Raw genomic sequence first — 27,981 nt, 5'->3', positions numbered from 1 at the left:
TTACTCTCAACATTATTCCTTTTGTTAATGTGTTAATGTAGTATAAATATTAATGTTAAATATAGTTAATATAAATAGTTAATATATATAATAATTAATATAGTTAATATATAAATGTTAATATAGTATAAATATTTTTAGAATAAATATTATGTCATATCATCAAGTTCAAAATAATCAAAGTTACTCATTTTTCTTTCATAATTTAATTTCAAATTCAAAATTTTAATAGCATTTTTTTTCCATTCTAATGCTTATTCTCTCTAATTTCTAACTCATAATAAAAAATTGACATTAAATTTCTACAAAATTATTAACTGATAATTAAAGATATATTATCTTAAAAATTTTATTTTTATTCAATAAATATATCTATTTGATGTTTTTGATCGAAAGAGAGAGTGTATAGTGAAATTATATGTGTATAATGAAATATTTATTTCAGCATACAAATGATTGGTATTTTTGCATATTGTGTCTTTTGTATTATCGAAATAATATAAAAACAAACAAAATATGCGATTAGATAGGAAATTATAAATCTATCAAGCAGACTATGAGGAAAAGAATTAGAATAATTTTCAAATGCATTTTGCTAATGAAATGCTATACCAAATAGAAAATACAAAATTTTCGTAAAATTTATTGCCATTTTTAATTCCTGACTATCTTTACAGATTTAAAATAGTACATCATACATACTCAATTACTTCGTATTCTCTATATTTTTCTACAATTCTATTTTTATTTTATTCTATTATTATTTCTATTTTTTTGCTCTCGCTTTAATGCTTTTCTTTGACGTATCCCTATGTTTTTATTGAATGTTTTTATGTAGAAAGTGATGATTCTTGAAGATTATTGTGTGAATAAAAATATTCACAAAAGGCATTTATAAGTATTATTAGATATGTTTCTTATATATTATTCGGTGAGTCCATAGAGATAAAATAATTCAAAGTAAAATGGCAAATATAAAATATACTAATATAATATTTTTTACAAATGGATTAGTTTTTTTTTATTGATAAAAATAAAAATGAAATAGAAAGAATGGGAGTTTGCTAAGATTATATGAATGAATATTTTTACGGTTATGTAATTATAAAAGAATTAACAAAAAATTTTCTATTTATTATTTATAAATTAATTTTGATATTGTATAGATTATATAAATATAAAAATATAAAATTTAATATAAATATATAAATATAAAAAACAGATAATTGCAAAAATTTAATAGTTTATTTGAATATTAATAATAATATATATTCAAATTTAATATAGTTTAATGTTTAAGATCAAACAAAGTTGTTTGGCAGAAAATATTAAGTTTTAAAAAAAATAAAAAAAATATAGTAAAGATGCAAAAATTCAAAAATAATTAATTAAGAATAGTTAATAAATCAATTATTCAAAACAAACTAATAAAACAAATACATTTTCAAATTTTCTAACAATTTATAATTTCCACAATAATCTTGAGAAGAAAATAGAAATGAAAAAAAAAGTCAAAAAAGAATAAAAATATGAAAAAGAGAGAAAAATCAAAATCAGGAAAAAAGAGAAAAAAGCAAAAAAAGATCAATGGAAAACGAAGAAAATATAAAAAATTTAATGAAAGAGAATAGCTGCAGAGAAGTCTGCTGAATGAGATATTATCGCCGTCATAAATTCTAATCACTATACAAAATCCTCTATAACGCCTTTCTTGCTTCATTGTAGTAAGCATTGTATTAGACTTCTCTTGTCTCATATGTAATATAAACCTAACGGTAAGACTTGTATTTTCAAATGATATTATAGTGCATATTCACGCTACCGAAATTTACTATGAAAACGATTAGAATATTAAAAAAAAAAAAAAACCATAGCATAAGTGGAATATTAGATTAAACTTTAGCCATATTTTTATATGATTAAAAGAATTTTTTTCCAAAGAAATTGTGAATATCACGTATATTGGAATCATAGCGAAATATCGATGAATAAAAAAAATCTTTTGAATAATTTCGGATTCGAAACTGCTTAGGATTTCTAATTATCTCTATTTTAATTTCTTATTATCGAAATTATATTAATTGAAAGATTTGATTATAAAAATGAAAGAAATGATTTTATATGATGATTAATGAAGATGATTTTGTAAATGTGAATGATTTTATAATTTATATTATGGAGATTGTTTATAACTATAAAATTTTATATTCAATTGTTGAATAATATATAATTTTTAATAATTATATTAATGTTTTATAATTTAAATAGATTTACAAAGAAATAAAAAATAGATTTTCAGAAATTTAAGAAAAAAATCATAAATATAAATATCAAATCATAAATATCATATTAAAAAGTTTAAAATTTGCAATTGTTCTTAAGCAAAATATGAATGACAAAAATTTATTTCAAGAAAAATTTAAAAATTATGTGAATGTATTATAATTGATATAGTTAAATAGTTGAATAATATAATTTAGCAATAAAATAAATCTATTTTTGATATTTGATGATTCATTAGATATAATATAATATGTTATAAATTAAATATCAATAAAAACAAAGGATTTATTAGTTTTTGGATATTTTCTCATTATTGTTTTATACCAGGAGTGACCAACCCACGGCTCGTCTTGAATAATTTTATCTCGCAAGTTTCATCGCAATTTTGCAAAAATTTTATATTTATTTTGTGCAATATTTTTGTTTTTATTATAATGTTTTGTAATAAATAAATCCCAAAACTGTTTTTGTGTTATCACATTGTTTCTGTTTTTATACATTATATAAAAACGAATCGTTTTTTTTTTGAAAATTTACCAAATAAATCACGCTCAAATTTAATAGAGTAAAACCTGTAATATCAATTACTATATGCAAATATACGCATTAAGATCGACTTGCAAAAGCTAAGTGAAAGAATTGAAAAACAAATATTTCAATAATTAAATATTATTCGATCATTTTATTGATATAATATTGATATAATATTATCATTATTATATTACGTTTATATCTTATTATTTATTATTTATGTTTATATTTATGAATAATGATAAAAATAATAATAATAATTCATTCTGTTTTAAATTTTCAATTCCAAAAAATTTAGTGAGTCCAAATCTAATATAGGAATATATAATATAATATATAATATATGTTATATACAGCTCGCGGAATTATAATGCAGAGGCCCGCAAAATCATTTGGGTTGACCACTCCTGTTTTTTACAATAAGAATCTGGATTTGTATCTAATAGAAAACAATAATATTTAAATTTATTAAAAATAATAATAAATCAATACATTATTTGCGTTCTTTATTATTTGTTGTTAAGAATAAGTAAAAAATTTTTAATACTTTACACCAAATCAAAATTACGAATTTAAAAAATTCATCAGAAAATAAAATAAAGATTTATTGATTCAATAATTATTTATTATGTAAAAAGTACATATAGTATTTTTTTTGCTGTCGAAAAATAACTATTCTTATAAAACTATTTAGACGATAATTAGAAACAGAATCGAATCAAAAAAGAATACCGATAGAAACTAAAATAAATTGACATAAAGGATTGCGACATTCGAATTTTACAAATAGTCAACTTCTAACTAACCATGGCCGAATTTAATTAGCTTCTATCTATAATAATTGTGATCCATTATGAACTTATCTGTTTGTATTTCATGATTTTATAATCTATCCGTAATTCTTGTCTAGATTCTATCCTTCTTGATAGAATATTAAGATATATTTTCTTCATGTTTGCATTTTTCATTACTTTTTTTTTATTTTTACTTTTTTCGAAAAGCGTTTCAGCGTTTCCTTTCTTCTATTTTGTAGTAGCACTGTATTGCAACATCAAGAGACGTTTATCCATTTTTACTTTATTTGCTATACTCGCGTCGTGAAATTGATATCTTATTTCAATAAGATTTTGTATCTCATTTAAATGAGAAAACAAGAAAGCAAATTTGTTAAATTATTTTACAAAATATTTTTAAATTAATTTTTATATTATTTTATATTATGGTTCATGCTACCTTCTGCTTTATTACATAAATTTCATTATATAAATTTATTAAAATTTCGTTAACTATAGGCAAAAAAATAACCAATTTATTAAGAGAAATATATTAAGAAATATATTATTAATAATAATATATTTAATATCTATTTCTTCTATTCTATATTTTTTGCAAATAAAATAATATGATATATCTATATATTTAGACCTTTTACATGATTTTGTTCTTTACTAAAATAATTGCAGTTTGATTATCACAATAAATTGGCATTTACAAATTTTAAAAACAATTTAACTTCATAAGAATTCGTTCTATATTAATAACTATATTATTTCTTTCTTTGCTGAACATAAAGCTATAAATTCCGCTTCAGTTGGTGAGCGATTATTGATTACAAGTTCAAGACCAATCCGTACATGATGCTTTTTGTGATATCTATGTCACCTGCCCAATCAAAATCACAATATGCAATTAAGATTCTTCTGGCGCTTGATCATAAACTAAACTAATTTAACTTATAATTTATTATTTTAAATATTACACCTTTTAAATATTTAAATACTCATTTAACTCCACTCCAGTAATTTTTTCTGTAAATTGATTTGACATGCTTACAATAAATGCCAGATCAAGTCTTCATCAGATAATCACATTAATGAATTCGATAGCTTTTCTACAAGGAAATTATTCAACATTCTTTTCGCGTGTATCAATAGTCTTAATGAACTTAACATTAAGATCATTAGAGATTGCAACTAGAAAACAATTTGTATGATTAAATTTAATACAACTGGAGAGAATGTTTTTTTTGTAATTAATGCATGTAATCAATTCTCCTGTGCTCTTACAATAAATCTGGTCTTGTATACAAATATACAAATTGTTCTATTAGTTTTATATTTTTTTTTGAAAATCCAGCGATTTGAAATAATATTGCTTGATTTTGAAATTCATGTTTTCTTGAAGAGATTCAAGTTCTTCATTGATTGCTTTTATCTATTTATTCGAATCTTCTGCTTCTTATACACTATAAGCAATAAGAAATATTTCAGCCATTTCAGAATAGGCTTCTATTGACATTGAATATCTTCTACGAAACAAATAAAGATCATTGAATCAGTTATCGAGGATTTTTCGTTTTCTTTAATAGCGATATCGATTTATCCTTATTGATTTTACTATTCACTTCCATATTTGTTTCATTTGTTTTGTGTTATCAATTATCTCTGTAGACTCACATCCAGATTTTCATTAAAAATAATCTCTACGAATGTAATATTTCTTCGTAAAGATCAAACAATTAATAAGCCTTGTTTCGCTATAATCTATCATCAAATATTTTTCTGAATTTATCCCATTTGCTCTTTTGATCTTTTGGCATATGAGCATAATAATCATTTTCGAAAATTTGTAAGAAATGCGCTATAGATGGCTTTTTGTTATACTATTTTTCATATGGCGTTGATTTTTAAGGTTTCTAAGTATCCGATTTTTAATGTAAATAACTAGTCTCAGTCCATAAATATAAATAACTTTTTTGCATGCAATATAAAATTCGCGAATTCAACAATTGCTTTATTTTGTTTATCGATAAATGCATTTTATTTTGATGCATGCAGTATTGTTGTCTCAAGATTAATGTTTTTCGAAAATAAATTTTGATCATTTTATTTACAAAATTCTTTATCACAATCAGTTCTCAATCTTTTGATATTATGTTCATCCATTTATGCTTATATATCAATATAAAACTGTTTTTGAGAACTTCTGTTTTCTTTTTCAAAAAATAAACATAATAATCTTAACATAATCTTAAGTAATCGTGCTTCAATAATAAGAAATAATACGATCCTTCAATAGATAGTTGGTATATAATACATTTTATTGCATAGGTCGATATGAAATACTTCTTTTATATGCTTGGCAAACTGTATTTTCGGAAAAGTTATTCGATGCTGCTTGGCATATACATATCCTTCATAAAAGATATTACACCATTGATATTCCAATCTTACACATTTGTTATCTGTTAGGTTATATATATTATAATGTTTTTAAAATTTACAGATTCTTTCATATTTTGTAACACTCATTAGTATATTTGTTTCTGTTACAAGTATGAAACTTAATTTATATAATTATAATTTATTATATAATTTATTTATTTAAGTTTATTTTCCTTAACAATTAATTTATTGTTTTTATGAAAATATATACTTTGTCCATCATCTTTAAAAATATTTCTTATTCTTTTTTCAGAAGCACATCCGATTAATAACAAATTTTTTTTTAATCGCGGTACATATAGTACTCCACCAATTATGTGACACGTATAGTATTTCCGTACAGTATTTATCATTTTAATATTGATATCTTCTTTGCCTTTAATATACAATATATTGCTATCATTTATGCGAATCGTATATGTATTTTCTATGTACGTTTTCATAATTTTAAACTATTCTTTTCTGAAAGATATGTGTTGCGTCGCGCAACATTTGTTTTATTTTCAGATCTGGAAATTCAACTATCAATATATATTTTTAGTTTATTCTCCACAATGTAAATTTCCATTTATCGTTTGCATAACTGATAGTTTTGTTCATTGAAACGATGAAAGTGACAGTTTTGCTTTAGCCATTTTTATTTTATTTTTATTTTAATTTTTAAACAGACACAAAACACATCTTCGTACTGAATCACAATTTTATAACAATACATTTTTTACCATTCCTTCAATATTATCATTCGCTACATAATAACAAAAGACACTGGATCTATAATCTATTATATTAAGGAATAGGTTGTGAAATAATTGATTAAAACAACAGCAAGAAAGATATATTTAATAAAAGAAATAAGATTATGTTATATAAAAATAGATACCTTAGTTCTATTATCCTAAGCTTACTATATTGTTACATTGAGGTTTAAAAGAGAATAAAAGAGGTAAAAAAGAGAATAAACAAAATAGAATCGAAATAGTGATTGTGCTCAGTGATACTCAATTCACATATAAATGTACAACACATAAGTCATATCTATATATGTAGAAACTCAACAAAAAGTTTTTATAACTAAATTTAAAATAAATTTATAAATTGAGAAATGAATAAACTGAAACTAAATAATTCAATTTAAAGTCTTACTCAAGCGATATATATATTATAATCATTTAATGTAATGAGTTATTATTTATAATAAATATCAAGTGAATTAATATATTCTCAACTTCGTAAAAAAAATCATATAAGGATTAGTTTGAACTTATTTAAAGTAAAACTTTTAATGAAATTTGTTTCATGATTAAATTTAGAATAAATTTGAAAATTAAAATCTTCTCTTTACAATGAATCTATTTAGATGATGAACATTAAAAAAGCATTTTTGTCTATGTAATATATATTAATAATTTGACAAAAAATCATTCAACAAGTTGTAGAAGATCATTGTAAAGGAATTCAATTTTTAAGTTTATTTTCACTGATCAATTTTCTCAAATTTAAAAAAAAAATATATGATATAAATATATGATATAAAATGATATAAAATATTAAAAAAATAATATAAAAATATTTAAAAAAATGAAATAAAAATTATAAAAAAAACTAATTGATATTAGATTATAGATTTTATAATTATAAGCAAATTTGATTTATTTAGTTCTCTTTTTTCTCTATATATTTTTTATTTTTTTTTATAATACTTATAGATCATAAGATATTTAACATAGAATAAATTGAGATAAATTAAATTTCTGAAAAATTAATCAAATTAGTTCATGTAAAAGAGATTTAATAAAATAATAATTGATAAATAATCAAATTGATATGTTAACGATAAATACTTTTGAATTATGTTAAAAATTTCGAATAAAATTTTTTTCGAATAAAAGAAGAAACATACTATTAGATTAAGATAATGAACATTTTAAATCAATTTAATCTAATTTCCATTTTATTCAATATCAGAATTTAAAAAGTTATAAAAAATGAATGAAACCTTTAAGATATCAAAAATTTGGATATACATTCCTATTATATATAGATCATTATAAATAAATAAAAAACTCCATTCAATAATTCTTCATAAATATCCATTTTTTTCATACGTCCATCTTCTTTATAAATCAATATGTGTATACTTCTTTGAAAATGTCGAGTATATGTCCAAGTATATCGATGAACAGATTCTTTATCTAATATAAGCTTTATGAATGTAATGATGTTATTTTCTTGTAACAGCAACTTCATGGCAGCATAAAAACCAGATCCCAGTTACATGTCCGTACCAGTCCACATACATAAGTTATCCGACTTTAACCCTCTGTATGCGCGTACACATTCCATATTGGCTGACATGTCGTTATCATACTTACCTTAACTTGTACCTGAATCATTTGTGTAGTAAGAGTAAAGCTTTTCCTTTTTATTTTTGCATGAGTATAACTATTCTAGATCGAAACTATGGCAAATTTTTTTTCTCCAGATAAAAATTGATGACCTCTTCCTTTGCTTATTGTTACGTTATTATTATTACTTCATATAGCTCAACTTTAATTTGTTAATTATTTGTTATTTGTTAATCTTTCAAAAAGTTAATAATTAAAGACAATCAAGAAAATCAAAGAGAAACATACATGGAGAATAGTAATAAATTTGAGCATTATATTAATAATTATCCTTATATTGATATGAATGACACATGGAGAGGATGAACCATGTGTTAGTATTTTCGAGTACGTTGCAATATTATTGAAGTATAATTTGTGTTAATTAAAGATGGTTTCTCTTTTAATATTAAAACTTTTGCGTTTCGAGTGTGACTGAGAATAGCAAGTTTAGCAAATCTAATTAACTCTGAAAAAATGTTGTTTTTTGCTTTTGATTTTGAATATATATATTAATGTAATTTTATTTTGAATATAAATAGAAGAGAAATGACTTTTAAATTCTTTTTGTTTTAACTCTTATCTTTTTTTGATTAATATATAATATTAAGATATTATATATTATTATTTTTTTTTTATTTTTTTAGTAAAATTATCTGCAATAAATTCGCATCATGAAATTTTTTTATATAAAATATTGAGATAGAAGTATAAAATAATATTTATTTTATATTAATATGAAATTTGAACAATTGTTTAATAAATAAAAAATGTTTTCATACTTATATTTTATTTTGTTTATATAAATATAATAAGAATAAAGAATAAATATCTATTATGAATTATATAGTTCAGTTAAAATTTTTCAATTTTAAAGTACTTCAATCATATAAATTATATCAATCATAATTATACAATTATACAATAATTATACAATCATTATTTATATGTTATATATTTACATAATTTAATTATATAAACTTTATATGATTATAATTTGATTAATGTGTTAAATTAGAATATTATTAAAAAAATAATGTTTAATTTCCTTATTTTATCTTGACAGTCATAATAAAATAAACTGTTAAATAAAATAAAATATGACCAAAAAGTTAAAAATTATCAATCTTTATTTTTTTGTGAAAGTTAATAATAAATAAATTATATATAATATTATGTATAACTATAAAATTAATTATAATAATGTATATTACAATATATATGCAATCAATTGTAATAATCTATAGTAAACTTAATTATTCTATATATAAAAAGAAATGTTAAATAATAATAATAGACATGTATGCTCTAGAGTTTTAAATTAAATGGATTTTTATAATTTCATTTTGAGTCTCACTTAAAATAATTATTAAGAAATTAAATGTCGATTAACATTACCTATTATCGATAACTAGCACCATTTGATTTCCATAAGAAAAGATTCATGCTGCATAATAATCGCGTTTAACTCGATGAGATACAGCGGGAATTGACCGTTATTAATTTCTCAGTAGAAAGTGAACTGATACTTCGGTATCTCAATACCGGTTCACCGATCCGGTATGCCGTTCTCTTGACTGGATTCGCAATTTAACGATCTTTCACTAAGTATTAAGGTTGCTGAATATTATTGTGAAATATTATATATATGGAAATAAAATAGTTTATTTTCTTATGAATCAATATTTTCATTTTTCATTAAACTATCTACTTTCTCTAATAATAGCTTATACTTTGATCCATTATATTGTTTAAATAAATTTATGTGCTTTTTGTCTCAGGGATAATTAAAATAAAAAAAAATTAATATTTGACTTTCAAATTTAAATCGTAAAATTCATAAAATCCATAAGTTCCTCTAATTTATTGCATTAAAATTTTTTTTTAATTATTTTTTTTTCTTTGATTTAAATGAAATATCAAATTCAGAAACATTACTTTCAATATCTCAATATCTATAAAAATTATTTTAAAAATTAATTTTGGAAAAAAAATGCAAATTAATCAATAAAGACTACTTTGAATTGACTACTTGAATTTAAAATCAATATTAAAACTTCAAAAATTTTTAATATTTTTTTGATATAATGATGATGATTCTTTAAATAATTATATATATCATAATTAGATTGCGAATATTTATGCATATATGAAAAAGTATAATATTTTAAAATATACAAAATCTATTCAAAGTATATATAAATATACATAAAATAAAAACATAATATATATATAAAATATATGAATTATTTCATTATTATTATTTATTATTTGTTATAATTTATATATATTTTATTATATATTTATATATATATAATTTATTATTTATTATTTATTATAATTTGCATTATAATATATAATTATAATTTTATTATATAATTTTATTTATTATTTCTATAATTACTGCTTTCAGTAATATGTTGCTTTTTATTTGGAAAAATTAAATGAAACTATTAATAATATTCGTTTAAATATATATCTACATCGCATTCAATGCGAATAATAATATGAACATATGACAACTATTCATTGATACATTATACTAATTTTTCATTTTTCCATACTTTAATAAATTCATTTAATGCGAATAATAATATGAACATATGACAACTATTCATTGATACATTATACTAATTTTTCATTTTTCCATACTTTAATAAATAAAGTGATAATAAAAAATGATAATTCTTCTGTATTGAATTATATATATATATATATATATATATATATAAATCTCTATTCATTATAATGTTATAATGTTATAAATGATCTCGATTGTCAATAATATAATCATTTTCCGATCATACTATGCCATTAATCTTAAATTGTAAATTATAAATGAGATATTTAAAACTAAGTAATGATCAATATATTATTATAAAATTGTAAAATTAAAAAAAAAATAAAAATTAAAAAACAGAAAAAATTACTATTTGCAAAAAGAATATTTATATTTAAGTCAGTTACTTTTATCGAAAAATTGTTGTGTTCTTTATATTATAATATATATTATATTATAAATCTATATTTCTTTATATCAATATTTTCTAAATATAATTATTCATTATTTATTAAAAATAATGTGTTAATATTTATTTTGTTTTTTTTTATTTAATATTTATATTATATTTATTTCCTGGTTATTACCATCTCTAATATCTTACAACAGTTGCTTAATAAATACAGAATGATTTCATTTTCTTTCGTTTCTTTTTGTTTAACATAAATTTTAATTGTTTACGAATAATAAAAAAACTTATAAATAAAACTTCAATCAAATTATAAATAAAAATTCAATCGATATTTTTGTTGAAAAATAAGTAAAAAAAACAAATATTTGTTTATTTTTTTTAATCTTTAAAAATCAATTTAAATGTTTTATAAATATATAATTAATATTCTGTATATATAACATGAACTTGGTAACATATATATAACTAATCTATATTCAATCTAATTTATCTAAAATATATTACATATATTATAATATATCATATATATTATATATATTTTATTGTTTTAAATTAGATTAATTAAAGATTAATATACAAGTTAAAAAGAATTCATAATTAATAAGCTTAAAATAACTTTGTTTTTTAAACTTACCATAAATTCAACTTCCAATTCTTGAATATCTAAATCTTCTAGAAAAATTAATAGGTAAAAAAAAAAAAAAAAAATTACGAAATTATGTTGTTAATTTAAAAATGATTATTTAAATCATATATTTAGAAATGAATTATAGTAATCTATAATAGGAATATTCAATGTTTATGGAGTGGTTTGCAGGATGCAATGCATATAAATTTCATCTTATAACTGCGAGAACTCGATTTTGAGACATGTGAATATTTGTTTACAACTTCACAGTTTCAAGAGACATAATAAACATTGGCAACTATACAAACGATAATAGTGTGTTTAAATCGTTGTTATTAATAAGACTCTCAAAATGTTTGTTATTCAGATTCATCCATAAGAATCGAAAAGAAGATATATATTTTGTGATTTATTACGATCATTACTGTGAATATAATTTTTCGATGCTTCTCAACATATATCTATTATATATATTGTATATTTTATTTTGTTTATTAAGCTTATTTAATATTTTTTTTACTAAATTTATTTTTTTCATTCTCAATTTTTTTTATTCATTTTATTTATTTCATATTTATATTATTTGCATTAAATTTTATTGGTTAATAACTTAATAAATAACGAATTTATTAAAACTTCCTAAAAATCAAAAAGATGAACTTAGCAACATATGTATAACTAATCTATATTCAATCTATAATATATCATATATATTATATATATTTTATTTATTTGAAAATTATTTTATTAATATTTAAAAATAACGAACATCAATTAAAATCTTTTGATTACTCAGAATTATTTAGACGATTTTGATAATATATCAAATACATCAAATATGTATATTAATAAGAAATTTTCTAAATTCCATATTTATCAAATTTATTTTTGTTTTCAATGTCTCAAATCATTTTATATATTTTTTTTTATAAATAACAACAATGACATAAAAAAAATAGTAATCAATTAAAATACTCATTCAATACATATTATTTTATATATGTTTATATACTGATTTTATATTTTATAATATATGTAGTAATATATGTAACACATGTGTAATACAAATAAATAAGTATGCGAATAAAAAAATAATAAAAATTAAATAGAATGAAATTTGATTTTATAATTTCATTGAATATTTATCATTTCATTCATATATGTTACACATGTATATTTAAATATATCTAACAAATACATTTAGAAATTGGGATGAGCAAAACAATAACTTATGCAAAAAACCAAGATATTAAATCAATTTATTCTATAATACTATTAGCGATATTATAGCGAATTGTTTGGACTCCATCGGATTAATTAATGAAATAAACATGTGTCATTTCAATTATCTCGCATAATATAACTTTACTTTCTGTTTTTGAAAAATTCAAAGTTTTATTACGAATAAATTATTATGAATATTAATTAAACGTAATTAAACGTTGTCGTTAATAAATAATTTCAATGTTAAAAAGATAAATAAAAATTAAGTTCAAAAATTGTTTATAATCTTTATATCGTACAATCATCTACAAAGATTCTTGTATATTTTTTAAGAAAATCATTTTCATTGAAATAAATTATTTTTTATCACTGTTTTTATTAAACACACATTCTTATATATAATACATAATATATATAACACATTAATATATATAATATATCTAACATAAAATAATAATAATAATATTTATAATTTAGTTTTTCAAGTATGAGATGACTTTTGTAGTATTTTATTTTAATACAAAATGTACTTTAATATAAAACACTGTTTTCTAATATTTTTTGAAATTTACTTAATAGAATAGCATAATAATTAAATAATTAATTGAATGCATAAGTTTTTTAATTATATCAAAAAATGAATATATTATTTTTTTTTTAAAATATATGAATTATTCTACATTGATAAATTGATACATTATCAAATATATATAAATTTTTATGGATAAGTATATACATGTATAATTCATTTTAATAACTTGAATCAACTATTATTACCTACAAATAAATTCAATCAACGAGAATAGTTCCAATAAGACAATCAGAATATATTCAAAATCTTAATTATACTGAAAACTGAAATAAAAAAATAAAATTCTCAGATATTTCTAATAATTCTTAAGATTTTTATAATTAAAAATAACCGACGAATGCTTGCAATAATTATGCTCTTGCAGCGATAAAAAAGTAAATTTATTGATTTATGCATGATTTATAAATAGTCATTTAAATTATAAAGCAAATGATTCGATAGATTGTCATATAAATCTATTATTTATATTATTATATAAATCTTTTTATACGAATGATTTGAATCGACATAACATATATGTATTTAAATGTATGTTTTCAAAATAACGCAAAAAGAATTTTAAAATATTTTATAATCAAGTATAATCAATATAAAATATATTTCATAATCTAAAGTATTCTATATTTCATAATAAAAGTTCATTTGAACATATACGATTATAAACATGTTTTCTCTGTTTTCTATGTTCCTATTTTCTACTTCATATTTATTTATATTATAATAACTACTCCATCAACAAAAAATATATACTAAATGCAAGAATTTTTACATTAGATATAAATTGAATTGAAAAATAGAGCGAATTTTGAAATTTTTAGAAAAGATTAAAAAAAAAACATAAAATTAATAATTAGAAATCATAATAATGCTTAATAAAGACTAAGGATTGTAATTTAATAATTAAGAAAATAAAAAATAGAAATTATTGAAATTATATAATAATAAAGAGTATATTATAAGTGAAAATAAATTTTGAATATTAACAAAATTATCTATTATCTCGCAAATTGTTCATTATTGGACTTTTATTAAGTCTTATATCTTATATTTATCTATTTAAAATCTATTCATTATTAATCCAATATTAGATTAATGTGATACTAATCGAATATTTCAAATGGAAATAGAAAGAAAGATTTGTTGTATATTTTTTTGTTGCATTATGTTAAAAATTTTTTACATGATATAAATAATATAGAAAATTTCAATTGTTTATCATTATATTGTTATTCACTGTATAGACTAAAAATCAAATTATTTTTATTATAAATTCCATTCTCTAAAAAAGTTATTATTTTAAAATTAATAACGAATAATTAATCTTGTTATTTAATTTATATATTTATATGATTCATATTATTGAAATTTATATGAAACTTTCAATTAATTCGATTCATGTATTCGATTTTTACAATTTCATTGAATTTATCAAAAATTTCCATATTATTAAAACAATTTATTTCTATTAAAATATTTTATATATAGGTAATATATACAATTGTATTTTATATTATATTTCTTTTTATAAGAGGTAACTTATTTATAAAAATTTAGTATAACTTATACAATTTAATAAAAAAAAGAACACAAAAAATTATTACAATATTTTATAAGATATTAGAAAAAATTGTTAATAAATAAGATAGAAAAGAATATCATACAAAAATTATTAATTATTTCAGCAATAAATTTAAATTATGTTGAACATAGTATTTAATTGATTATTTAAGAGATTCGTGAAAATAAGATCAAGCAAATTTAAAGCTAAACTAAATTTTCTAATATTGTCTTTCATTTTATATTTCCTCCTTATATTATATTCCTTGAATAATTTTATTCTTGATTTATAAGAATAAAAATTATTATTAACTATAATTTTACAAATATAATACAATACAATGATAATATAATAATGCTCTCAAATCAATCAATTTTAATGGTTAATTAATATTAATTTATCCATTTCATAATTATGCGAATTATAATTCACCTGAATAACTTGATATTTTGTAATTTTTGACAATCCATAGCTAACTTAAACATCTCAGAGAAATCAAGGAAAATAAAAACAATATTGATCCTTAATCATAATTGCATTATTGATACAAGAAAGGTTTCAGAATGTTGAGGCTTTTTGAATAAAATATGTAATTAATTCTATATATTTTTTCTTATTAATTAAATATTTTTTAATTAAAAAAGTTCTTTTTTTAATAAATACTTTGTAAATTTTATTATTGCATATCTTTAAACTTGAAATTATAACATGTTTTGTAAATTGGCTAACAAACATTATTTTTATAAAAAATTGAGGTTTTTCTTTCATTCAATAATTGTACGAATTATTTAAGCGAATAATATCTATGCATGTATTCAAATTTTCAAATGAAATATTATTATTATTCTAATAGAGTATAATAGATTTCATAATCCTAATAGCAATAAGAAGCTTAATTTTTATAAATATAGAAGCTTAATTTTTATATTTTATAAATATCATGTTCAGACGAAATAGATATAAAATTTAAAAATAATTTTAAAACGAACATAAAAATTGATATGCAAATATTTCTTATTTCTTAAGTTACAGTTTTTAATTTTGCGTTAGATAAAATAAAACGAAGATTTATTTCATTTTATTGTTATTTCATTTAATGCAAAATTAAATTGCTTATAATTTAAAAAATAAACTTAAGATGTTTTTTCACATTTTTATTTACTTATATATATTTATTTTAATCTTTAAATTTTTTATCTGTTTCATCTATCATCTTATATATACATATGTAGGCTAATATAAGATATATTTTTTATAAACTCGATTAGAAATTAAAACAAAACAAAAATTGCTACAAAAATGAAGTTTATTGCGATTTATTCATTAAATTATAAAAAGAGCTAATATTTAAATATTCAAAAATTTATAAATTGCATATAATATACAAAAGTATATAATATCCAAAGTATGATACATATTATTATATTTGAAGAATGAAACAAATATTAATTTAACTCTATTTCATTTCTATTATCATATTTATCATATTAAAATTTTATTTTGTATAAGTATCAACAATTTTTATAAGCAATTGAAGTTAGATAAAACGAGACGGAAATAAAATTTATTTTTGTTATATTTAGATTGTATTTGCGATTGACATTTTTATATATCAACTTTTGTGTTTATTTTAATCCAATATGCTTTAAAATCGACATATTAATAGTTTGTATATCTGTTATATATTTATATCGAACATCTTTTATAAAAATAAAAGATAAAAATATAAAAATTTTATAAAAATATAAGATAAAGAGAGTGGATTCATGAAAATATTAAAAAAAAAATATTAAAAAAAAATAAAGTTCAATTAAGTTATAATAAGCATTTTAAGTTTGTGTTAAATAGAATGAAACAGTGCGACGTTTGATAGAAATATTTCCGGCGAAAATGAGTACTCAACTGGTTGCGTGGCTAGTAATATATTGCTATCATAATAAAATTCTATAAAAAAAAGATAACGAAATCATATTCTTTTAAATGTCATTATTTGGATTTTTAATTTATACAATAATTAATACAATATGGAATATAATATATGTGTATAATTTAAATATATGTGTGTAATATGTACTACATGTATGTATTACATGATTTGTTCAATAAAAAGATCAAGTTACAATAGCAAATTACAAGATATTCGATATTTGTACTATATTTAATCTATAAATGAATTGTTATATAATATTTTAATTAAATCTATAAATGAATTATTATATGACATAAAATCTTTCAGCTTATTTGCTCAAATTCATAAAAGCAAATCAAAATATTTCTATAAATTTTTTTATTAAAAAAATTGAATATGAAAAAATGAATTTTCTACATATTTGCTTTTTTTAACATTTTTTACATAATAGTTGCTTTATCATAAATTTTCTTTTTTTAATTATTCTCTATGTACAAGAAAATCTATCATTTTTAATAATGATTAGTGATACTTAAATTATTTTAAATTCTAGAAATTATGAAATATATCTGTCAATTAGTTGATAAATCTATAGTTCTGTCTTACTATCTTATATCTTTATCTTACTTTTATAATATCGTCTTAATATTGTATTCGATATTTCTAATATGATTAATTATTGAATCGACAAAAAATCAAGTTTTAAAAGATCTTTATTATTATTTTTAAAGGAAGATTTCAATTTTCAAATCTATGGTAGTTTTAATCTTTAAAAAAAATTTTTAATATTTATAAAGTTATTTGACTTTGATTCAAAAAAAGAAACATTCTTGAGAAAAATTATTTAAATAAAAATTCTGAAGTAAAACTTTATACTTTATAACTACTAATGAATCTAAAATCATTATTGTATTTTTTGTTATAAAGATTTAAATGATTTTATACAATTTATTATTATAAGAATTTAAATATCAATAAATTCGAAAATTAAGTGATTTGTTAATTTTACATGCCAATATAATATATTTAATTTATTTAAGAATCATTTTATTAATATATACGATATTAAAAATAATAAAATCTTAAGTGAAGAATTAGAACAATAGATATTTATTTTCTAAAATATTTTTATAAATAAAATATAGGATGCTAAAATATTTGTAGATTATCTTTGAAGAGTTAATTCTAAAAATTAAAATAAACAAATATCAATTTTATTTATGATTTATTTATTAAGTTATAAGCAATTTCATTAGATAGAAATAAAATGAGATGGTTTTCTCTTAACTATAAATTATTTATAATTTATAATTTAATAAATAATAATTTATAATTTAATAAATAATAATTTATAATTTAATAAATAACTTTATAACTTAATAAATTTAATTGTTCAATTAACATTTTATATATCAATTTCTATATTTATTTTAGCATTTAGAATTGATTTTTCAGAAATATTTCTTGAAAATAACATTTTGTATAAAAATAATTTTCCAATATATATTAATAATTTTGATTATTAATATTATTTATTTATTTATATTTATTATTTTAATTTAATGTGAATTATTATAAAATTCGTTAACTTTTCAACTTTCTTAAAATTGCAAAAATTAAAAATCTTTTAATCTTGATATTAAATAAATATATGTGTAATTTTTTAAACATAGAAAAAAAATTATTTCATATAATTTTTTTTATTTAAAAGTAAAATATTTTATATTTTGCCTCTAGAAATAAAAAATAAATGAAAAAAAAATATATGAAAAAATTACATATCCTATTCAATAATGTAATGAATATATTGAATTTAATATATTCTTAATATATTCAATGTTTTATTAATTAAAAAAAAAGATAAAATAAAATAAATATTCAAACATAAAAAAATTCTGATATAATAATCTTAAATTTAAAAAAATTTTAAATTTACTTTTGAAATCACGCATAATATTTTTTTCCATTTCTAATAAGTCGCCTACAACGATTCCGATGTCTCAATCGCAACTTAACACACTCCATAATTGACTATGAGCTAACTCATCAACTAACGAACGAGTCATCCTCCGCTATTCGCCCACATGTTAATCGATTCTTGCGAGGAATGCAAATGAAATTGAATTTAAGAGATCATCATTAACATTTTCTCATTAAAGAAGAAATATGGAGATCTGCATCAAATAAGACATTTCGTGAAAATAATAATATAATAAAAAAATAAACAAATTTTTACGTTTAATTGCGTTTATATTATGTAACTGAAGAATTCAATAAAAAGAAATAAAAATAATTTAATTATAATTTTTTTGTATGATTAATTATTATTTGTTTCTATAATCTTATAATATACATATAATATAATATATATTATATATTCATTTTATCACCATGTAATATATTTAACATAATTTAAATAGTATAATAGTTTAAATAATGTAAATATTATAATAAATATTATTATAATAAATTGAATTATATAAAAATTTCTTGCTATTAAAAGCAAACAAATATTTATAAAAAAAAAAGCTTTATAAAAAAAAATAGATTTAAATATCATAAAAAATTTGAATATAATAGAGTCTTATTATATTAAATTAAAAGTTATTGTATTATAAAAAAAGATATTTCATAAATTAATTGCAACTATATGATATATCTTAGAAAAGAAAAATATGATATCTAAGAAAATATCTTAGAAAAAATATATCTATCTATAAACTACGAATCGTAATATGAATTTATAGTATCGAAATAAAAGCTAATGATAACAGTTGCAATTAACAATTTAGTAACAAATTTTCCAAAAAAATTATTTTCAATAGAAATTTTCCTATAAATTTATATGTATATATATTTCTCTTTTAATAAATTTTTATCTCAGTAATACATTAAAATAAAAATTTTATTTGAAAAAATACTTTACATATTTTACGTTATTAATTATATCTGACATTATCAAACTATCTAATATAACTCATTATGTAATATAATACGAATTTATAATAATACGAATATGTTTTATTTAATACGAATTTCATTTTAAATAACGTTGTTTTAATGTTTTCACTTTATTTAGAATAAAGTTTTTTAAATCAAGATTTATTCACTTTAATGATTTTAATTTGAAACTAATTAATTCATTATTGTTTATTTAAAAATATCAAAACGTAAAATAAAAAAAAATCAAAAAGCTAAAAAGATTTCTGGTATGTCAGTATCAAAAGATGCCATAGTTATAAAGGTTTTTGGTAGGGGACCTTGACCGAGTGACGTTTACTACAGTAGGAGCAAGAAAACAATGTGCAGCAGGAGCACTGAGCAATAATAGCAGCATCAATGCCGGCTGGTTTCCTACCAGGTTGCTCTGCAACGTATGTATACCTGTTAAAGTCCGTATGCTGCTGTATCTTACAGAATCGGTTCGTTCATTCGTTCGTCCATCTGTGGTGTGTTCGCCTGTCCGTTCTCGTCCGTTATTGCCTCCTTTTCTGTCTGTCTCTCGAGGCCCAATCGGTGGGATAGAACTTCGACCGCGGTGGAAGGAGTAGTAAGCAGCCTACGCAGTTTCAACCTGGATCCCAGCTTTTATTAGTTCTTCGGCGCTCGGCGAAGAATGATGTGTGTCAGAATAATGGTAATCAGTGTGCGTTCAGATTCGGGATTATCTAACTACTGTTAATCAATACAAACAAATCGTACGCATAATATTTAAACAATTCATTTAGTGAACGAGGATTATATTTGGTGAATATATTATTAATTGATGGAATCCTGTAATATAAATTTATATATCGTACATAGAATGACTCATTGAAAACATATCATGTGTAATCATAATTTTTAAAATTTCGTGAAAGTGATTTCAAATAAGGGAAACGTTAAAAGTTTGAAGTGTATATCGTATTGAAATATTTCGATACGAATGAAAATAAATGTGTAATCTTCATATCACTGATTTATATATATAATTATATATAATTATATATATAAATATGATTTATATATAAAGGAAGAAACAAGATAACTGTCGAATAATTGATGATTGATAATTGTTGTTACATCATATTAAATTAGGATCAGACGCAGTATTCGTCATCAGTCCCAAAGGACAAAACATTTGGCTATCTCTGGTGGCAGTGACAGTTGTACGTAAGAGTGTTTTGTTCGATTTGATCACCCAAAAGTTCTGTCCATATTACCATTGACTTGCGAATGAATCATTAAGATATTTCTAAATAATATAAAGCAGATATTTGTAAATTTCAAAAACATTATCGATGTTGTCAGTAAAAGTAAATTAAATTCTAAAATTTGAAATTTTGCCTTGGTCGCATTGGGTATATAAATAAGCAAATAGAAGAGATTTATTTTTTACGATATATTTTTTTATTTTTATTTTTTTTTATATTTCTTTTGTTTAGAAAAACTCATTTCGAATAAGATTCGAATTAATGATAATAATAATAAAACATAATATATGAAAAATATGTAACAAAAGAGATTCGTCTTTGACTGTTTTCACTTTGAAAAAAAGAAATATATAGCAGCTATATCGCTCAAGGCTATAAGTATGTTTGTATTGAAATGACGTGATACATTGTCGGCAAAGATTACATAAAAATCTGATATTTATAAATCGCGTGTTTGCAATTATTAAACAACATTGAAAATTCGATGGTTCAAAATCGATCTCGAAATTTCGATAGACAAATTCATTATGATTCGTGTAAAACATATTGTTAATCAAATGAGGAAATATTTATTAAAACTATTTATTATGATATTAAATATTTAACATATTGATGATTATTAGTGATTATTGATAATTGTTCATATGCACTAGTTTTAAATAGTGATGCTATAGAAATTATTAATTATTAGAATTAAAACATAAACAATCTGATAATTAGTTTTATAATTAAAATTTTTTATAATAATAGAATTGAAATTTTTAATCGAAATTTTTAATAAGTATAAATAATATAAAATAATATAATATAAAAATAAAAAAGTTATACCGAAGTAAATTCATTAATTATTAAAAAAATTTCTAATATAAATGAAATTAATTTTTCTTATCTAACAAATAAATAAAAATAAATGAATAAATAAATATTTATAAATTTTTTAATAATCCCATAATATTCTATTATGATAATAACATTATGTATTAAATATATCCATATATATTAAAATAATATTTGAATTAATCAAATCTAACAATTGTTTTATTATAAAAATTTGATAAAGAATTTTTATTATATAATATAATTTTTAATCAAAGATTTATCCTTATTTTTATATATTTTTATATATACATTTATTTCTTATTTTTTAATATTAAAAAAATAAATTGAATTATAAATTTAACTATAAAATGTTATATTTTATACATAAAATTTAGATATTATTACTTATTATTGTTATTATTATTATTATTATGCTTTTTTCTTATGTTTTTAAGCGATTTTTCAAATAACTTTATAATAAAAAATATATATTAAATATAAAAAAATTATTAATGATATTAAAAATATACTTATTAAATCAAATGTATCATTTTCAATTTTAATTTTTAATTTATTTATTGAATGCGTTTCATTAAAAATTCAACTGTATTTTAACACTTCAATGATTATAATAAATTACATTTGCATATTATAAGATATGATATAGATATAATCATAATCAATAATCAATATTGCATTAATGCTATATAAATAAAATATAAAATAAATTCTCAATAAATTCACATCAATCAACATATTAATAATATCAAATTTTTATTTGTCAAAGATCAAATTTTTCTAAATTTCAAATAAATCGCAATCTTTTGTGTTATTTATTTCGAAACGAATGAACGAACGGATGGACATACGCAACTCACCTTCGCAACGAGATCACTGTAATTATCTTGATCGTGAAAGTATATCTTAGCTCGGATGGATGACTCGTTTGATCCATGTTCATCAAATGATCGAGAAGGCGAAACGTTAATCGAAAGGGAAACTACTTTCGCGGATGCATGAGTAGATTGCGGAACAGGTACGCATGCGATTTACTCTCTCTCATCGAATGGTGGGGATCGTCGATAAAGAAACCAAAAATGCAATGAGAAGATACTATCATATTAATTGAAAGATCAATTAATTCATGCTAATGAATTTTAATCAATTTTAACGAATTTTAATGCAATATTGATATATTAATGGACATTGAATCTATAATTGAATTTATTGTAAACAAATTTTCGATCATGTGTTAAATAATTTATTTTTATAAATTATCTCTAAGTTAAAAACTATCTATTTTTATAAAACAGTGTTCAATGATTAAAATCTTTAATCTGATTGATTTAAGAAATATCTATTAATTACAAAAAATTGCGATTAATTATTAATTAAAATTAATTGTTGATAATTAATTTTAAATAATGATTATTTCACAATACATTCTATGATAGATGTATAGATTTTTTTAATAAAATGTACATAATAAGTGAATAATAAATATCTCGAAACTATTATTATATATATTATATATTTAATCGAACTAATCATAATAGCAATATATTTTATATGAATTTTATAATATATAAATAATTTATAGAATATATTATTTTATTATATTTATAGAATAGCAATAGAATATTTTTCTTAAAAATTTATATTAACACATAATTTTTCAATAAATTTATTTTATATCTTATAATGTTTTTCTTCGTATATTTTATATTTTTATTTGTGTATTTAATAAAATATTTGTCAAAAATTTATAAAATGAAACAAATAATTAAACAAATCTAATTTAATATTTTTGCATAATTTAACAATTTTAATATTGTTCAAATGATTAATTATTTTCTTAAAATTTGGTTAAAAGGAATATTATAAGAAATTAGTTTCATTTCTACTGATATATTAAATTAAGTTTTTTGAGTTATTAAAGAAGTTATATTTTAGAGAAAAAATATTTGAAATATTTATATTTGGATAGAATTTAATAAGAAATAAAATATTAAGGAAAATATTTTCCATTTCTAACTTAGAGAATTATTTTTATTTCTGAGTATTATCAATAAATTACATATAAATTAAAAAAAAATTTTTAAAAAAATTGTCAAAAATAGAAAATAATAAAAAAAATTTAAAAAAGAAAAAGAAAAAATATCAATTGGAATGATAACATAATTCCGAGAAACATATCAATAAATAGTGGAAAACATAAAACATGTCTCAAAAATGTGTCAGTTAAAAATTTTGTTAAGAGGCGCAAAATAAAAGACCATGTGCAATTTGACACAATGAGGTCTCAAGTCTCGTCCTGTTTCACTGTCTTTTTTGATGCGTGCCTTGTTAAATCCAGAAATAGATGCCAGTCTCTCTACAATCAGCTTTTATGAGAGGCTCAATCTTTGTCGTTTCTCTTTTTTTTCTGCTTGCTCTTTTATTTTATCTGTTTGCTTGCGGCGAGAATCATGGGATAAAGATCGTACCTCATCTTGATGTGCAAATCTGCCTCGACTCGCACGAATTTCCTTCGTTTTAGACTCATCTTTTTCATTTCATCGTATGTAAGGGAAAAAGCAATAATATAGTTCTGAATAGTGTTAATCAAAAAAACAAATCTTTTACGATTTTGCTACATTTAAAGTATATCAACGAAACATGCGTTATATGTACTATTTATTGAATGAGAAATTTTAGTAAATGAATGTTAGATTGAATCAGTATTGAATTTCATTGTTGAATGAAATATTACTATTTAAATTATTTATCACATTGATTAATTTTTTTTAAGTAATGAATATATATATTACTTTTGTGAATTGATTTAAAATTGATTATTATTATTTTTTATCTTTATTTTCTTTAATTTAGAAAATATTAGTATAATTAGTTTTTGAATTTGAATGATTCATTGAAATAATTACAATATTTAATTATTAGCCTTATTATTGTTAGGTATTGTAATAATAAAGTTTATTAAAAAATAAATATATAATTAAAAATAAAATATTTATATGTTTATACTTTTATTTTTAATTATTTGTGAAATTATTTATATTTATATATAAATTATTTATATTTATATTTATATTTAATAAACTAAAATTATTTATATTTATATATAAGAAATTATAATATAGCTTTATAGTATTAAATTTTAAATACAATATAATATTAAGTATTACTTAAATATTATTTATTTTATTAATTATTTATAAAAATATATTTATAAATTTCAATTATGTCGAAATATATTATTAAGAATAATATTTTGAATAATTTTTTGTAAATACATGTAAATAGTCTTGGTTTTAATTTTTAAAATATTCGCAGAAATATTGTCAATGTTACATATCGCATTTCTAAGATTTGATTTATAAGTTTGATATTTTTGGATAATTTTAAATTAATTTTGATTTAATTTAGATAATAAATAGAAAATATAATTATAAATTATAAAAAAAATTTATTATATATAATTATTAATAGATATAATTTTTAGTTTGATCGTATATTGATATAAACATATTTAAATTCAGATAAAAGATGATCTAAAATAAGATTTTCATTTTATCTTTTTATAATATGGTTACTTATGTTAAAATCAAATTAATGTAATATAATCTAAATCCAATAAATTATTCTATAAAATATTAAAAAGCTATAAAATTAAAATATTTATCAAAAACATTTTGTTAATAACAAAAAAAAATAGCTTCTGAATGTTGATTAGAATTATTTCTATATCATATCAAAATCAATGTAGTTAAAATTGAATTCTTCAAGCTACATAAATAATATATGATATATAATTAAATACGATGATAATACTAAATATATTTTTGAATAATATTTCAAAAATTAAGATTGAAAGATTGATTATATGTATAAAAAAAATTTTAAAATTATAACATTCGAGATCATTGAAATTAATAAATATAATAAATAGTTATCATTGCTTTTTTTAATGTAAGAAATTATCAAATTAAAATGAAATTGTTGCTGAATTAATTATCAATTAACAAAATTATAATATTCAATTTTAAATAAAATTTATTTTTCAATGAAGTTTATATTTATAATAATTATTATATATAATAATATATATAATAATTATTATAATATTTATAATATTGATATAGTTTATGTTATATAGAGTAAGTTTATATTTGTAACATAATATTGATGAATATAATACATAATATTATGAAATATAATAAGATTGAATATATTTGGGTATCATGAATATAAACAGATATTTAGCATTAATATTTATTGTATAAACTTTTCTGTATATAATCATTTATTTATCTACAATTTTATAAATTTGTAAATTTTCTATAATCTTTTGTATAAAAATAATTTATTAATAATATTTCAAATAATATTATAATTAAAATAATATTAATTATAAATAATATAATTTTCTTGTAATAAAATTTTTAATAATAAATTTCTATTTTTTATTTTTTATTTCTATTTTTTATTTTATTCTTAATAATTTCTATTTAAAGAAAACAAAATTTTTTATAAAGTAATTTACATAATTTATTTTTTAAATATTCTAAAATATTTACACAAGTTTCAAAAATATTTTTTTTGTTTTATTCGAATGAATTGACTGAACAAGTGTAAAGAATTGTTTGATTTACTTTTATTAAGTCAATCGTTTTATCCTCACAATTTCAATGTCACAATCGTTACAATTTATAAATATCTTCATTCAGATTTCAACAAAATGAGATCAAAATGCTTTTGAAATCGAATATTTATATTCTTAGCAATGTATTTTTATCAATAACCTCATAATCGAATATTTTTTAAGAATAGCCAGGATTTAATTTTAATCGGTTTCAATATTAATTATGAAAGATCTTAAATTTAGTTCTGAGATAAATAATTAGAAAAAGAAATATAAAAAGCATAATAACGAAAAAAACAAATTGCATAAATTTGTATGTTTCTAATGATCATAAACAATTATTAATAGTTATTAGTTCAATTTTCTTAATTCTTTTATTTTTTAGAAAATTTCAAATCGTCGTTATCAAAGTTTAAACTAAACAATCAAAAATTTCAACACAAATTTTTTCATAACAATTATTGATTTTATTAAATGCGTCATTGAATTAATACATTTTTCATAGCAATATAAATTGATCTTAATATTAACAATTCATTAGCTAATAACAAAAATCGGAATATTTTTATTTATTATTTGTTTCACATTTGTGATTTATTATTAATATAATTAATATAATTATTAATATGTTTCAAATGATTTTTTTCTTTGACTAAATAATAGATTTTTAAAAATTAGATACTTTCGATCTCTAATTTAATGAATTATTCAGATAAATAGAATAATATCTATTTATCTAAAAAATTTGAATTTTAAATTTTTTTAAAATGAGAAAAATTCGAGTTTTTTTTTTAAAGTGTAATAGATATCTTTCCAAATGCGAATTTTTTATTTTATTATTAATAATAAATTATAGATGTCACAGCAAAAATAATAAAAAAGAAAATGCTAAATGTTTGTAAAATGTATTTATTATAATGAAATGGTGAAAATGCTAGATATCATATCGTATTTTTCGCAATTAATTAATTTTTTACACATGTATCACAAATGACTGCTTTAAGATCTTTAAGAATTTGTCA

The 27,981-nt window shown here is 19.1% G+C and overlaps 1 protein-coding gene across 6 annotated transcripts in view; it reads left to right on the top strand.

Annotated features, from left to right (window-relative positions):
* The window catches only part of LOC100578680, a 372,214-nt gene that overhangs the window by 159,228 nt on the left and 185,005 nt on the right, over positions 1-27,981 (top strand). For 2 of the 6 annotated variants that reach the window (XM_026441508.1, XM_026441503.1), the window contains exon 1: positions 20,877-21,453. The exons of 3 other annotated variants lie outside the window; for them this stretch is intronic. The gene's annotated coding sequence lies outside the window, so the exon portion shown is untranslated. Of the gene's footprint in view, positions 1-20,807; positions 21,454-27,981 lie in introns of those variants that run through there. One more of the 6 variants, XM_026441507.1, reaches the window with a different exon arrangement.

This window comes from Apis mellifera, linkage group LG6 (assembly GCF_003254395.2).
Source record: "Apis mellifera strain DH4 linkage group LG6, Amel_HAv3.1, whole genome shotgun sequence".
In the NCBI taxonomy this organism is placed as follows: Eukaryota; Metazoa; Arthropoda; class Insecta; order Hymenoptera; family Apidae; genus Apis; species Apis mellifera.
Note: the sequence above shows the minus strand (reverse complement) of the source record. Positions and strands in the feature narration are given on the sequence as shown.